This window comes from Fukomys damarensis, unplaced genomic scaffold (genome assembly GCF_012274545.1).
Source record: "Fukomys damarensis isolate Sample0158 unplaced genomic scaffold, DMR_v1.0_HiC HiC_scaffold_14, whole genome shotgun sequence".
Lineage (NCBI taxonomy): Eukaryota > Metazoa > Chordata > Mammalia > Rodentia > Bathyergidae > Fukomys > Fukomys damarensis.
Genome location: NW_022900926.1, coordinates 70,964,127 through 70,980,019, shown reverse-complemented (window position 1 = coordinate 70,980,019; position 15,893 = coordinate 70,964,127). Strand labels below are relative to the sequence as shown.

General features: G+C 39.4%; 1 pseudogene; it reads left to right on the top strand.

Moving 5' to 3' along the window:
- Positions 1–15,893, top strand: part of LOC104866378 — a 47,322-nt pseudogene that overhangs the window by 21,495 nt on the left and 9,934 nt on the right.

The window sequence follows — 15,893 nt, the reverse complement described above, 5'->3', positions numbered from 1 at the left end:
TATATTTATATTTATATATGTATATATTTATATGTTTTACACATTTAAGAACTGGGCATGTAGTTCAGTTTGAAGGCCCTACATTCAATCCCCAGTACCACAAAAGCGCAGTGTGTTTCCTGTTGATTATACCCCCATAACTCATTTCAAAAGAAAATGTATTTCTTCTAACTAGCACATAGGTTTTTAAAAAGTTGTTTGACAATCTGGTCTTTCCATGGAAGGATGTAATCTTTTACATTTAACATAGTCGCTGGTATATTTGGGTTTAGATATACAGACATACTGTGTTTTCTTTTTCTATTTTTCTCACCTGCCTCTTGCTTCCATAGGTATTACAACAATGCATGCTTGACTTGCTAGGTATCTAATAGTACTTAGTACTTTTACCATTTCCCAGACAATACAGGGCTTTAAAATGCTTGGCTTCTGGGCAGGGGAGTAGCTCAGTGGTACCGCACCTGCTTCGTAGGCGCATATGTGGGGTGCTTGTGGGGCAAAAACAACAAAAAATGACTTTCATTTACTTCTTCCGTCTTTCGTGTTATCATTGATATGCGTTTTCTTTCTTTTTTTTTTTTTCCTTTATTTTTGGGGGATACCGGGGATTGAACTCAGGACATTGCACTTGTGAGGCAGGTGTGGTGCCACTGAGGTAAATCCCCACCTATTGATGTGTATTTTAAATGTGCTTATATTTGAAACTCCACCTTGTAGTATTATATTTCTGCTGTATAGTCATTATCATTCAGGTTTATCTTTTTAAAAAATTAATTTTATGGGTACATTTAAGGTATACAATATAATGGCACTCATCATTGGACATTTGTACCTTTACATAATGTATCTTGGTTCTTATTTTGCCCCCATTCATCTGCCATACCTTCAACCCCTGTACCCCTCCTTATTTACAAAGCGTTTGTCTCCATTTTTGTTCCTTTTCTCGTATTAATTCCATTCCCTTCTTTCCTTTCCCCAACCCTCCTACTCCCCCTTCCCCTTTGGATCTTTTGTATTTCAAATTATCTATTATACATTTTGGCCCTTATTTCCACTTTCAGTGTTTCACACCAGTGAAACTATTTGGTATTTACACATGTCTGTCCTATTTATTTCACTTATCACCCCAGTGTGTATCCATTTAGCTATGAATGTCTCTAAAGTTCACCTTTTGATGAACTCCCTGGCTTTTGGTATTTCCAATCATCTATCTGGGAAGGTTTCCCTTCTGCCTGAAAAACTCTCTTTACTACTTGTTTTCATATGATTCTGATGGTAATAAATTTTCTCTGTTTTTGTTTATCTGACCGAGTATTTGTTTCTTCCTTACTTATGGAGGATATTTTCATTGGGTAGAAAACTCTAGGTTGGTAGTTGTTTTCTTTCAAGGCTTTGAAAATGTTGCATTGGCTTTTGGATTTCACTTTTTGACTGAAAAGTCAGTTACTGTTATTATTAGTCCACTTTCAAGTAGATGTGTCTTTTCCCTAAATGTTTTCAAATTCTTTCTCTTCGATTTTCAGCAATTTTATCCTACTATGTGTAGGCTTGATTTCCTCATTTTTTATTCTGATGGGGGAATACAGAGCTTTCTGAATCCAGTCAACTTTGTTCTGTAAATGTTACTTCTGCTCCTGTTTTGCCTCACTTCCTCCTTTGGAACCTTGTTTACCTGTGTTAAACCTGCATCTTCATGCCTGAGCCTGCATGTCTGAAGAAACCCCTTTTACTGTATATTAAAACAGGTACAAATGAAAAGCACCCGAACTTTACAGATGCCCTTTTAGGTGATTATGCTGCTGCATCGGTAGGTGGTGATTGGACCAGGAGAGAACTAAATTGTACGAGGATACATGAGGGTTGAGGAGAGGAAATGCCGTAAAGATTCTGCAAACACTGAGTGATGCTACTCTGGGCTTACAGTTGGGATCTTCCGACTCTTAAGCCATCTAAAGAAGACCTTTCTCCTCAGAGGGATTTTCCAAGTGAGAGGGATTTGGGACTCTCCTATACAGAAGAAGCTAAGGTTCCATGGCTTGTTAGTTAAGAGGAGCACTGTAGTCATGCTTCCACTTATTGTATCAGCTTCACCGAAGCTATACATTTATGGGATGTTTGTATAAGAAGAGATGGAAAATATGAGACTCTCCAAACCCAAAGTAATCTGTTATGAGGCTTTTGACTGAAGAACTTTGAGGACTTCCTTTCAGACTTCATTGCTCAGACCATGTACATGTGTGTGTGTGTGTGTGTGTGTGTGTGTGTGTGTGTGTGTGTGTAATTTGATGCAACATTCACTTTGTAGCCTTTTAAATTTAAAAGTGCCTGAAAGTCTCTGAGAGTACATCTCAGGAAAAGCTTTTCACGTGATCAATTCCAGAAGCCATTCTCTCTGCCCTACACTGTGGCATAGCCCTTTGATATTTACATCGCCCAGAGCCAATCACTTCTAATTCTTAAACAGTGGCTGTTTTGTGAGATGTAATTATACCTGCTATATGCTTGTGAGTGCTTCCATCTGTATACGACCTGTAACGATCTATTATTATTAGCAGCTTTGTACTTTATACTCTGTATTTCTTGAATGTTTTACAATGAGTTGTTAGTTAACAAAAAGAAGTTATACATTTGCTTTAGCCTTCCATTTGGTACTGTTGTTTAAAATTTGTTAGATTTAGAAAACCTCAAGTGTCCTTCGGACCTCTTTAGATAATTATAGACAGGTTGGGCCTTGAGTCAGTTTTATCCTTCCAGACCTTTTGGCTGCTGGGCATACACCAATAAATGTTTTACAATGAGTTGTTAGTTAACAAAAAGAAGTTATACATTTGCTTTAGCCTTCCATTTGGTACTGTTGTTTAAAATTTGTTAGATTTAGAAAACCTCAAGTGTCCTTCGGACCTCTTTAGATAATTATAGACAGGTTGGGCCTTGAGTCAGTTTTATCCTTCCAGACCTTTTGGCTGCTGGGCATACACCAATATGTAGTGTAAACAGCAGCTATTTTGTGAGATGTAATTATACCTGCCATATGCTTGTGAGTGCTTCCATCTGTATGCGACCTGTAATGATCTATTATTATTAGCAGCTTTGTACTTTATACTCTGCATTTCTTGAGTGTTTTACAATGAGTTGTTAGTTAACAAAAAGAAGTTAGACATTTGCTTTAGCCCTCCATTTGGTACTATTGTTTAAAATTTGTTGGATTTAGAAAACCTCAAGTGTCCTTCGGACCTGTTTAGATAATTATAGGCAGGTTGGGCCTTGAGTCAGTTTTATCCTTCCAGACCTTTTGGCTGCTGGGCATACACCAATATGTAGTGTAACAATTTTCTTTCGGGCATGGAAGCTGGAGAGGGGTCTTGAGGGCCATGTGATTCCTAGCATAGCTGCTGGTGTAGTTTGAGGTTCAGATTGTTTCACTTGGGGATTCTCATATATCTTTCTCAGTTAGATCTATAGAGGTGCCCATGAGATCACATAGTCCAGAACCTTCAGTTTAAATGCAGTAAGACTAAGATCCCAGCCTAGTTAACTGCTTCAACTCAAGCAGCTGGCAAATGTCAAACATCAAAACTCCTCTTTGCTCTCACTACGTGCATTGTCTAGAAACAGGGAGCGTCATGGTTAAAACACTTGAGTTGGAATGAGTAATCCTGATGGCTAGATGTCATTAATTTTTTAAACATGTTTGAAATGCATTGTTTTCTTTCCACCAGGCCTCCTCCTACTAATTCTTCCAAAATCTGTTTCAAAAATTTCCTCACCCCCGAAGCTTTCTAAGAATTCTTAGGTTGTATTAGTAACTTCTCCCTGCTTGCTTACAAGGAAATGTGCACAATCCTGTGAAATAGCACTTATCGCATTAAAATTAGTCAATTATCCATCTTCCTCCCTCTCACCAGTCATTGTGCTAAGCTTCCTAGCAGCAGCAGCAGCAGCAGCAGCAGCAGCAGCAGCAGCAGCAGCAGCAGCAGCAGCAGCAGCACATCTTTGACTTCAATCCCTAGGACTTAGTAGAAGGCCTGGCACTCAGTGTTTGATGAGTTAATGAGTGAATCAACCACTGCAGTTTTAATAAATGTTAGGTCTCTTTGGTCATAAAAATCACCCGATGTTCCTGGCTTAATGTGTAGTTTTCTAGGCCACAGCAGAACAGATGATAATTCGGTACTGGGGTAAGGTCCAGGAATCTGCACTTCTGTTGACTAAATGATGCCTTGATGCACATGATCCAGAGATTACATTTGGCAAACTCTGTTCTAGAATTAGTTTCCCTGAGTCTGGTCCCAGTTGTGTGTCACAATAACCCTTGGGTCTGAATAAAAGTACAAAGCTCCTGTACCCATCTGCTCTCTCCATAAGCACCAGTCCCTCACCATCGTGCTGGCTGCCCAGTGCCCAGTGTGTGACATGTCGCACAAACCCCAAGGCGCCCTTCCAGGAAATTTTTGGAAATAAAGAGGATGTCTTAAGATCTTTAGAAACAGGTATCTCAATTCATTAAGGGAATACTATCAAGATATAAACCCAGAATCATGAAACTTATCTTGGACCTGCCAAAGTGCGTCTGAGAATGAAGCACAGAGGAAAATAAGTGCCCCCACCCCCCCCTGCCACAACCAGTCCCTGCCTGCACGCTGAGCCTGTGTGAGTGCTCGCCCTGGCCTGTTCCTGTTTCTGGGGCCAGATTTCCCCTGCACTAATATAGAGCAAGGGAGTTCATTTGGATACTGGGACACTAAGTGTTCTTTTGGGATTGAAGTTCCGTATCAGTAAATTTAATAATTGATGCTTACACAACTTTTTAAAATCCCAAATAACATACTTTGCCTGAATGCTATTTTATATGTACACTTCTAAAAATTATGAACTTAATTTCACAGGTGGAAGAATGAACGAAATAGTAATTAAACTCTCCTTAAATGACTGCTAAAGGCATTCTCTGGTATATTTCCACACACAGAGAGACCCCAACTTACAATGGTTCAGCCTATGATTTTTTGGCTTTGCGATGGTGCAAAAGCGATACACATTTAGTAGGAGCCATACTTGAGTTCTGAATTCTGATCCCTCCTTAAACTAGGGACGCACTACAGGAGGACCTCACCACAAGAGATCCCAGTCAGTCACACGATAGTGCGGGGAAACAACCAGTGTTCAGTTACTGAGCCTTGGTGTTCAGTAGGTTGGGTGGATTAAAAGCATTTTTGACTTGTAATATTATCAAATTATGATGGATTTATTAGAATATAACCACATAATGTGGGAGTATCTAAATATTGTAACATGTTTATATTTGGTGTCACTATTTTTTACAGGTGTGCACATTTCTGTGGGTCAACCTAATTCATACTTTTGTCATTTTAAATGACTAAATATCTGAGGTGGTTTTTTTTTTTTAATAAGCTGGTATTTGTTCAACAGTTGTCCTAGTGTTGGATTCTTTTATTTTGGTTATTTGCTATCATGCTATCAGATATACAGTTCTCAGGTTCATTTCTGCTCAAGTTGTATTCTTTTTTGCATGAATTCCATAGGGGTATATTCTCCAAAGTGAGTTTAGATAAAAGAACAATGGCAGCTTTATAGTTCTCTCTGTGTTTTACAGTTACTTTTCAGAGACACTGGACCAATATACCAGCCTACCAGGGGGCAGCGCATGCTGGTTTTCCCGCACCTTGACAATGTGGAATTTTATTATTTCAGCCTATTTCTGCTAGTTTAATATGTGTGTGGGGCCTCAAGAGAGAAATTTTATTTTCAAGATTTTAAGTGATATGAAGTAATTTTTTTCCTTGTGAGATAATTCACTGTTTTCATTTTAAGGACAAACGGTGCTTCAACATGAAAGCACTTACCTGCTCATCCTGCCTCGCAGGTCCTCTCCTACATTTTGTTTGGAGAATCTAGCTGTCTTTTAGTAAGCTAGATACTGAAGAGCTTAAAAAAAATGTAAAACGGAAGCACTATTACTACTATTTTTTTGTTTTAGAATTATTATTTTTCCATAAATACATTGTTCATGTTAGATTTATTACATATTATATATAGTAAATCAATAAATATTTAGTACCTCTTCTAACTTCTAACATATATATACAATATATGCTCACCCATGTTTACAGTGGTACAGTTTATAATAGCTAAAACTTGGAAACAGTCCAATTGCCCATCAATTGGAGACTGGATAAAGAAGATGAGATTATATATATTATATATATTATATATATTATATATAGTGGTAGAGATAACCAGAATATTTTCAGATTATGTATAATTTTGAAAAAAATATTAGTGGATCCTGCAAGAAAAGTGTGAGCACTGCTGCTCTTATTGGATCATCATATTCTTGTTTCATGGGTACAGTGTTTCTCTTCCACTTTACATAACATATTAATAGTATTCTTTGAAATTTCCTTCTCCCCAAATAGTGTCTTTTTCTGCTGTTTTATTTATATATATATGTGTTTTACATACATATATGTATATATATATATATACGCATATATATATATATATTTGTGCATATTAAGTTTACAAACTACTTGATTGGTGCATTTTCACACCTGTATATAATGTACTTGGAACATGTCGGTCCCCCCATACCTTTTCTCTTGTTTGATTCTTTCCTTTCTACTTTCATGTCATCTTTTTTTTTTCTAGATTCCACATATTAAAGAAAACATGATACTTGTCATATTTGACAGGTTTCTTCTTTTCTTTTTATTTTGTGTTTGTGTGTATATGTGTGCATGATTTGCTGGGGGTTGAACCCAGGACCTCAACACTGAGCTACATACCCACCCCTTTGTTTGTTTTTTATTTTGAGTTAGGGTTCTCACTGAGGTGTTGAGTTGACCAGGGTGGGCTTCTTATTGCTGCCTCAGCCCTCTAGAGTGCTGGGGTTACAGCATGTGCCACCACATCTCGCACACATAGGACAGGTTTAATTGCCTTTCGTACAATTGATTCTGTAGAGATAGGAAATAGTGTTAGTGTTGGTTCAGGCCTCAAGTTTCAGAGAAGATCAGTGGTGTATCTCATAATTAGAAACTCCTAGGAAGTGGAGTCAAGCCAGTTGGCTCTGGTTATGAAAGAATAGAGAGTAGGAACATTCTAGTTTCATGATGGAAAAAAAAACCAACATAAGCTTTGCTGCTAAACTGTAGATTTTGCTTCGACATGAAAGCGCTCGTCTGCTCGTACTGCATCTCTGGTCCTCTCACTGTGACACTTTTTTTCTGGGCATTTCTGAGTATCCACGGCCTGTGGACCACTCTGGTCTGGGAAGGAAGGCTTCAGGGTGGCCATGAGGCTAAGACATATGCTTTAGAATTTTTGAGTGAGAACCTGAAAACAGAAGTCTCTGGCAAGGTAGTCTTGTCTGTGAAAAGGTCAACTTGAAGGTCAGGAAGGGTAAAAAAGGGCCTTGCTGGGTTTTCTTGGCCCTCTGTGACTTACAGTTACCTTCTCCAGTGAGCAAATCAATAATCCTAGGTTGGTTTGAGCTCCTCTGGTGCCAAGAACAAGAGATTATTCTTTACACAAGTTAGGCCTTTTGTTTTGTACAGTGGCTTAATTTGATTTTTTAAAAATTGGCGACATCCATTTTTTGTCACGCTAAACCTGGTAATTGTTTTTCAGTCACTCGACTCTGTGGAATACTTACACACAATTTATATCTATATGTATCTATTAGCTGTCTACTTTATTTAGATATAATTTATTTACTATTCACTTCACTCATTTAGTATGTACAGTTCCATGATTTTTAGTATATTCAGAGTTATGTATCACCATAATTTTAAAACATTTTCTTCACTTCAGAAAAGACCAGAAACGCTGTACTCATTAGCAGTTACTTTCCATTTTTTCTGCATCCACCTCCCACTAATCTACTTTCTGTTTCTATAGATTTTCCTATTGTGGGCCTTGCATAGAAGGAATCACATGATATGTGGATTTTCAGGATTTGTCCATGTTGTGTATCTATCAGTACTTCATTCTTTTTTATTGCTGAGAAGTATTTCATTCTGTGATACATCACTTTTTGTATATGCCAGTTGGTGGATATTTGGGTTTCTACTTTTAGCGATTGCAAATAATGCTACTATGAATGTTCATGTTTTAATTTTTGTGTGGAAATATGTTTTTATTTCTTTTCAGTATATACCTAGGAGTGGAATTGTCAAGATATATGGGAAGTATTTAACTTACTGAGGAACTGCCAGATCATTTTCCAAAGTAACGCCTTGTTTTACATTCGCACCAACAATGTATGAACACCGCAGTTTCTCCATATCCTTGCCAACACTTATTACCTGTCTTTTTTTTGTTATAGCCATCCTCGCAATTATAAAATAGCACGTCATTATAGATTGGTTTGCTTTTCCTTGGTGGTTAATAGAATATCACTCTTGATCCTAGTCCTTTCTTATACCCCTTAAAACTAAGAAAATGCTGTGGGAAATGATGGCTGCTAGACCTTCCTCTGGTTTCACCCCTAGCACAGATATGCTCCAGCTATTTTCTGCCATTCCTGTGTCCATTCATCAGTTAGAATTCTGGGAAGGAAGCATAATCGCCTGACCTTCTGTTACGTGGGTTATGTAGCCATCCTTTGGGTTTATATTTCTGCTCAGGCAGCATACTGAAAAGAACATGGGTGCTCTTGTGGGGGAGAATGGATGCCAAGGGGCAGAGGACCAGGATCTCAGTTTCTGGCCCCTTGGCTGAATTACATCACCAAGGTTGGGAGCCAGGCACACAGTGTTAGAAATCTATCAAGTAGTGAGGAATTATGCTCAATACATGATCATGGAGAAAATATGACTTGTAATATTATATTTCAAATTTATATTTGCCTTTCTTGGATACTTGGATGCACGTGCTTCAAATACATGACCTCATTTGATCCTTGGTAATCTCCTTTAGTTTCTAGTTATATTCAGTAGTGGTGCTGATGTTGTATGCTTTGGTTTTGTGCTTTTTTTTTTCTTGTGCCACTGGGGATTGAACCTTTTGCCCTGAGCTACATTACCGAACTCTCTCTTTTCTCTCTTTCACTCTCTCCCTCTCTCCCTCCCTGCCCTCCTTTTTTAACAAAAGAATGTTGCTATGCCACTAAATTTCCCAGGCTGAGCTTGAACTTGCACCCTTCCTACCTCAGCCTCCTAGAGTGCTGGGATTACAAGTGTTCACCTCCATACTCCGCTTCTTTGCACTTTACATGCACTTTTGTGAACTAGCCAGTGAACTTAACTACCAATATAATAATATAATGAAAAATCATGTTCTGAGTTCCAAACACATGGGTAAAAAAATGAGTGCCCAGAAGATCATCTGATTGAAAACCAGGTTATTACTGACCTGTGAGTGTGTGTGTTTGCAGGTGCTTGAGTTTACATAGAGATCAACTTTCTTTCATACATGTAGTTCCTGGCTATGAGACATATTGGCTGAAGACTCAGCAGTGTCAGTGTAAGCAACAAAAAGGATTATTACACTAAGAACAATTTGGGAACATACAGTCCTTGGGAATTCCAGGCTGTATCCATGATCTTGAAGCGAGGTAGATGCTTTCTAATAACAACAGCTATGTAAGTTACTTTTTAAATCAACATAGTCCTGGAATTCTCAATTTTAGAGAATCTTACCTCTTTGAGGAGAAATAACCTCTTGACATGCATTGAAAGACAAGGAAAAGCTCAAATTTGTTTAATTTGAAAAATGGATATTTGGCTGTAAGCCTTTAGGGATCTATCACATTTTTTATGCATTTCTAGTCTATTTGGGCCTCTGAAAGAAATAACTAAAAAGAAAGGCTACATAAGCCTTCACTAGAGAAGTGTTAAAAATTCTTTATGACCAGAGACTGTGTTTCCTCAGGTTACTGCCTGACCCCTAGTAATTTACCAAGCCTGAAATCCACAGGGCAGACAGGAAGCCGATCACAGTGGGCTGGAACCCAATGACATGGGCTGATGCTTGGCTTCTCTGAACTTTGGGAGAGGCTGCACCTTCTTCGGAAAGGCTTCTGCCTAAGTCTGGCCCACCCTGATAGTCTCTTTTGATTATGCTAAAGTCAACTGATTAGGGACTTTAACTACTATAACAGTATCTCCTCATAGCAGCACTTAATTTAGTGTTTGATTGTATCACTGGAAGAAGATGTGCGTATGCTCCAAAAGGTTATAGCCTCCCTCTGTCCTCCAACTCTGTCTGGAAGCCCAGGTTGTCTGGACACATGTTCCAAAGGGAATTTGAGAGAACACAGTTCAGCCTAGCGAGGTTGACCCACCATAAAACCATCAGTTAGGTAAAGACTGATTGAAGATTATATGCAATCTTCAATATTTTCTGACATTATTATACCAAATGATATGCATAGTGTGATAATTCATGATCCACAGAGAACCTTCTTGAAATTACTTTGGATCATAGCATTTTAACTAATCTTTGGTCATCACTGAACAGCAGAGGAAAAACATTTCAATTTTATAGTTAGATTTGAAGCTTCCAAGGGCCAAAGCCCTTCCTTGGACTGATCTGAGAACATCCCCCACCCCAACCCTACCTGATTCCCAAATTTCATCCCCCCAAACAAAAACCAATGCTATATGGGCCAGGAATTTAGCTCAATGGTTCCATCATCTGCCTCACAAGAGCAAGGACCCAGGTTTAATTCCTGGTACTAAAAACAAACAAACAAACACCAATGCTATGTGACTCTCACAGTGTTTGTTTTCTCCCTTTATCACTACATAATGTGTGTGTTTGTGTGCATATCTATATACATATATATATATATATATACTTTTTTATATATGTGTGTGTGTGTGTGTGTGTATATATATATATATATCTCCTTGTGTGTGTGTACTCTTTAACTCATAATAAAGCCCATTCTTGAGATTAAGATTTCAGATAGTTCAGAAAACAAAGTTTTTTTCTGATTTCTGTTTATGTGAACTTCCAAGAGGAAAAACTGTTTGAAAAACTAGCTAAGAGTAAGTGCAGTCTCTAGCACCTGCCAATGCAAGACTTATTTACACCATGTTTAGAATGACCAGTTTCCTTCCTTGTTAGTTTTAGTATAGAAAGAGTGAGCAAGATTATTAATGCTAACTGTGTGCATTGCTAGAAGCTTATTTAGTAATAATTCTGTTATTTCTATGAGTTTGTAGTCGGTTCCATCATGGAATATATTCAGACCTCAAGAGGTTGTGGCTTTATCATGAACTGTGTGTTGAAGCTTGGCAAATTTCCACATAATTCATGCTCGGTAATCAACTTCCCTCACTAAAGGTAGTGTTATTTGTATGTGAGAAGGTTAAAACGTGAACTCTCATGGTCGATTACAGTACTGCTCCATGAGAGTAGTGCCCTGTGCCCCTGTGAATCCTGATGCCCAACTCATCGAGTTGCACTCAGTAAATCCTTAGTAAAGGGTGTATACATCCTAGGATTCTAGCGAGGACTGAATGAGATGTATATAATGACCTAAATACTCAATAATCATTATTTTAACTGATCAAAATTTTACATAAGGTTAGGGATACAAAAATCCATTTTGTGTAAGTTCCCGCAGAAGTCATTTAAAAGTCTGACCCTGAGCTTTTCTGGGTGGTGTCTGGGTAACAGGGCAGTAGGAGAGTCTGCAGTAGGACCTGAGTCTGCGTTCTCCCTCCAACTCGCCTTCTGTGGTCTGCGGAGGTCCATTTGTTCTATGCGCAGATGACAGCCCCTCTGGTAGAGTTAGTGTCTTTCTGCACACCCAGTCCTGCAGAGGCCGATCTGAGTCTCTTGAGAGGACTGTGGTCCTCTCCTCAGCTGATCGCAGGTCCCAGTCAAAACCAAAGGGAGCATCTGTCCTTTCCCATAGCACCTAGAGAGAATTACGGGAGTGCTTTGTTCTCCACTGAGGGTCATCCCATCACCTTCTCTTCCGCCTGAGTCAGCTGCCTTCAGGAATCCAGGTGGGAAGTGTTTTGCCCACATCGCAGCTTCGTCCTTTCTCCCCAGTGAAATTCTTTCCTGCCTCCATTACTAGCAGGGACAGTAAAACCAGGAGGGGACAGAGGAGCCACATTTATGTTCTCTCATCTTAATTGCTTTGCTCCTTTCTCCAACTTGAAGCCCTTACTGGTGTGTGATTTCAAGGGGATCAGAAACCAGTTTTGTTAGCATTTCCTCTGGCTCTGTCCTTGTTTCACTTCAAAGTTTACAAATCAAGAATCTGAGGTGTTTGTTTAGTCACTGCAGTGAAGGTAGAGGTCCAGGAAAACAGTGTCCCCTGGGACTGATGATTCAGTGGTCTAGAGCTGCATGAGTTGTTACTGTTACTATTACTATCATTATTGCTACTGTTGTTACTGTTAGGGAAATCTACCTGATCTAAGTGTTTCTCTTACTTCCTTAAAGCAGTGGTTCCTAAGTCTTTGGATTTCGCCAACAAGACAAAATGTTGACAACTTTTCATTCTAATAAAATGAGTCAAATTTGGCCGTGAAGACTCAGCAGATTGCCCTGTGTTAGCTCAGGGAGGTTCCATCCAGTGAAAAATCTCCAGCTGACCAGCAGTAGTCAGCCCCGCAGTGCTTGGACGTGACTACTCTGGAGGAGTTCAGCCTTGAGTCTGGCTCACCGTCAGCTGTGATTACTTATGGAGTGCTTTTGAGATTCAGCATAGAGGATAACTCAGGCCAAAGGAAACACTGCGCCTGAATGCTCAGCCAGGGTGTTGAGTTTGCCTGAGTTTCTGTAAACTTGCATTTGGGCAAACATTTAGGCAAACAAAACATGGCCTCAGACAGCTTTTGCAGGAGAAATTATAAAATTTCAGCAAAACCTTGAGATTTCATTTTGGATCTCCTCAAGATTCCTCATCAAGATGCAATTAAGCAGAGACAAATTCTGCCTTGGGATGTGATTTTAATTACTCATCATGTTATGACTTGATTTTCCATTGCTGCAGTTCTTTTCCTTTCCGTATGGCCGCTCCTGTGTTTGACAGCTCCTCCAGTGTCACTTCATTTTAGGCTAATAGCAAAATGCTGAGCTGAACAGGAGGGCAAGGCAGATATCTACTGTTGCCAGAAACTGTGTGGAACCATCCTGTTTCTTTCCCCGGCCCTCCAGCCTCAGTTCTATGACCCAGTGGACTTGGAAGGACTTCTGATGACCCACCTCGACAGCCTGGATGTGGAGCTGGGCCCAGAGCTGGGAGATTTCACTGATGATGACTTGGATGTGGTGTTCACGCCAAAGGAATGCAGGACTTTGCAGCCCTCTCTGCCAGAGGATGGTAAATTGTTTTCCTAAACTGTAGAGGGGGCTGTGATTGTTAGGTTCGTTGTTATCGGCAAATTGGGGTAGGGGAAGTGCCTTTATTCTGAGTCTCTTTCAAAAAGAAACACAATCACTCTACCATTAATAGGTATAGGACAACATACCATACTATTACCTGGATGTGAGTGATTTTTAAAGTGGTTTGGCCAGAGGCTGGAAGTCATGTGGAGACTAAGTCAGTTCAAAGGATACAGTGGAACAAAAAGGCATGTTCAAGACAGCTAAAAAGTACAGGCTCTGCTGCTGTGACTACCTGGTCACATGACTCAGGGGTCCTCACCATCCCCATGTATAAAAATATCCCAAGTTTTTATAATCACTGAAATGCCTCCACACAGCAGCATTTTACTTGCTCCCATGCAAGAGACCAAGTTAGAAACATAAGCTACATTTAATGAGCATCTACTACGTGTGAGGCACTAGAATAAAAAGATGAACAAGGCAATGTCCTTGAAGGTTTTATCAAGGGTAGAGACAATGGGGAAAGCACTGAGGAATGCGTGTGTGAATAGCTGCTCAGGAGTAGTTAAGCAAGGGGATTAGCTCTTGGTATCAAACAAATGGTGGATTTATGGCTAAACGAATATCCTGTTGCTGCCATAGAAGGAAAAAAAAAACCAATGTGTCTTAGGAAATTCAGGGTGAACTTTTATTTGTGTTTATTTTGAAAGCAAATTTAAGGTCTACATCCTCAACCTTCTGGGCATTTTCAACTTGCTTATTTTCCCTCAAAAAATCCCAGGAATACATGTAGCCCCTGGCCTAATTATTCTGAGACATTGTAATCCTGTTTTAAATTTTATTTAATCACAGTCTACGGAGGCTGGATGACGGTGACGTGGTAAATCCCTTTGCGCTCCCGTTCAGACGGTTCTCATTCACAAAGAAAAGCTGGCTATATGTGCAGTTCTTATATACTGAAAACACTCATTTCCCAGAAAATCAAAACACTGCCATTCTTGGGAAACATGTTTTTTCCATTGGCAGCCCGTGTATTCAAATGTGACATTCATATAAATTTCACAAATTACTTTCACCTCATTTAATTTGATTTCTTTGTGTGCAATTTATGGTTAATTCCCTTCAGATATGGCCAGAATCTTGGAAAAATCTGTTTAAAAACTTAACAATAAATTTAGAGGAAGGAAGTTCTTTTTTGAAGCTTGAGAGAGAAGACAATTTTTTCATAGTATTATCTTTTTTAGTAGATTATCTCCTTGCTAGAACTTTTAGCTGACACAGTATCTGTCTGACTTTAAAACAACATCTACTGTTTCCGTTATTGCTACAGTATTGTGTATAAGTGAAGCAGGGGCAGGCACCTTCAGGATCCTGAGAGAAAGCAATAGTTGACACTTGGTAGTACCCTGGGTCCAGCCCAGGTCTGTGTTTAGCTGTGATAATGTAATTTTAAGTGGAAATGCTACTGGTGAGTTTTTCCCCTACCACTTGCTGTGTGACTTGGAGCAAGATTCTTATCATCTCATGCTTGTAAGATGAGAAAAACAGTAGTATCTGCCTTATGGGGCTGATTAGGAATGACCTGAATTAATACATCAGTGCCTGGTGCATACTAAAGGCTATGTAAAGCGTAACCTATCACATATAGCTCTGTTATGTGCCAGACAATCTCCTAAGCACTTTCTACACTAACTTATTCAACCTACATCACAGTTCTCAAAGAAAGCACTTTTATTAATATTACCAGTTTTAGGTGAGAAAACTGAGGCACAAAATGGTTGAATGGCTGGCCCAAGTTCACAGAGCTAATAAGGGATGAAGCTGGGATCTGGGAAGTCAGAGGTCAGAGATCAGATGTCTAAACCTTTACAGTGTTTCATCTTATATTGACAAGTCCACAAGCGAGTTCTGTTCTAATCCCTTGTGTTAGTCAGCTTTCCCTTGCTGAAACAAATAACCTTCGATAAGTAAACTTAGAGGAAGGTGTTTTGTCTGGCTTATGGTTTGGAGGATTCAATCCATGGCCAATTGGCCCTACTGCTTTGTGCTTTGGGCCTGTGGTGGCATAAAACATCATAGCAAGAGCTGGTAGTGGTTGGAGGAGGTGCATTCACCTCATGGTCAAGTGTAAAAGACAGAAGAGAAAGAGAAGAAGAAGTGGAAGTCCCATAATCCTCTTCGAGGGCACAGCCCAAGGACCTAAGGCCTCCTACATCTTCAGGGTTTCACCACTTGCCAATAGGACGAAGCTGAGAATGAAGACTTGATCACATGGTCCTTGGAGGACATTCAAAATACTGACTACGGTGTCAACTTTTTACAAATGAGAAAAATTAAGATGAAGTCTTTTTGTCTGTGGTATTGATGCCTTTAATAATGAGCCAGCCAGGAGGCAGGCTTGTTTCTCCTTACAACAGAGCCTTGTGTTAGGCCTGGTGCTTAATTAGATGTGAGGAATTACCACTGGTCCTCTCTTTGAAAGCTCTTTCAGCACCAAGTCTACACTGGGACCATTACTTTTATTTTAATCTAATGACTTTGCTTCTCTCTCCCTCTCTCTCCCTCCCGCTCATTCTCCG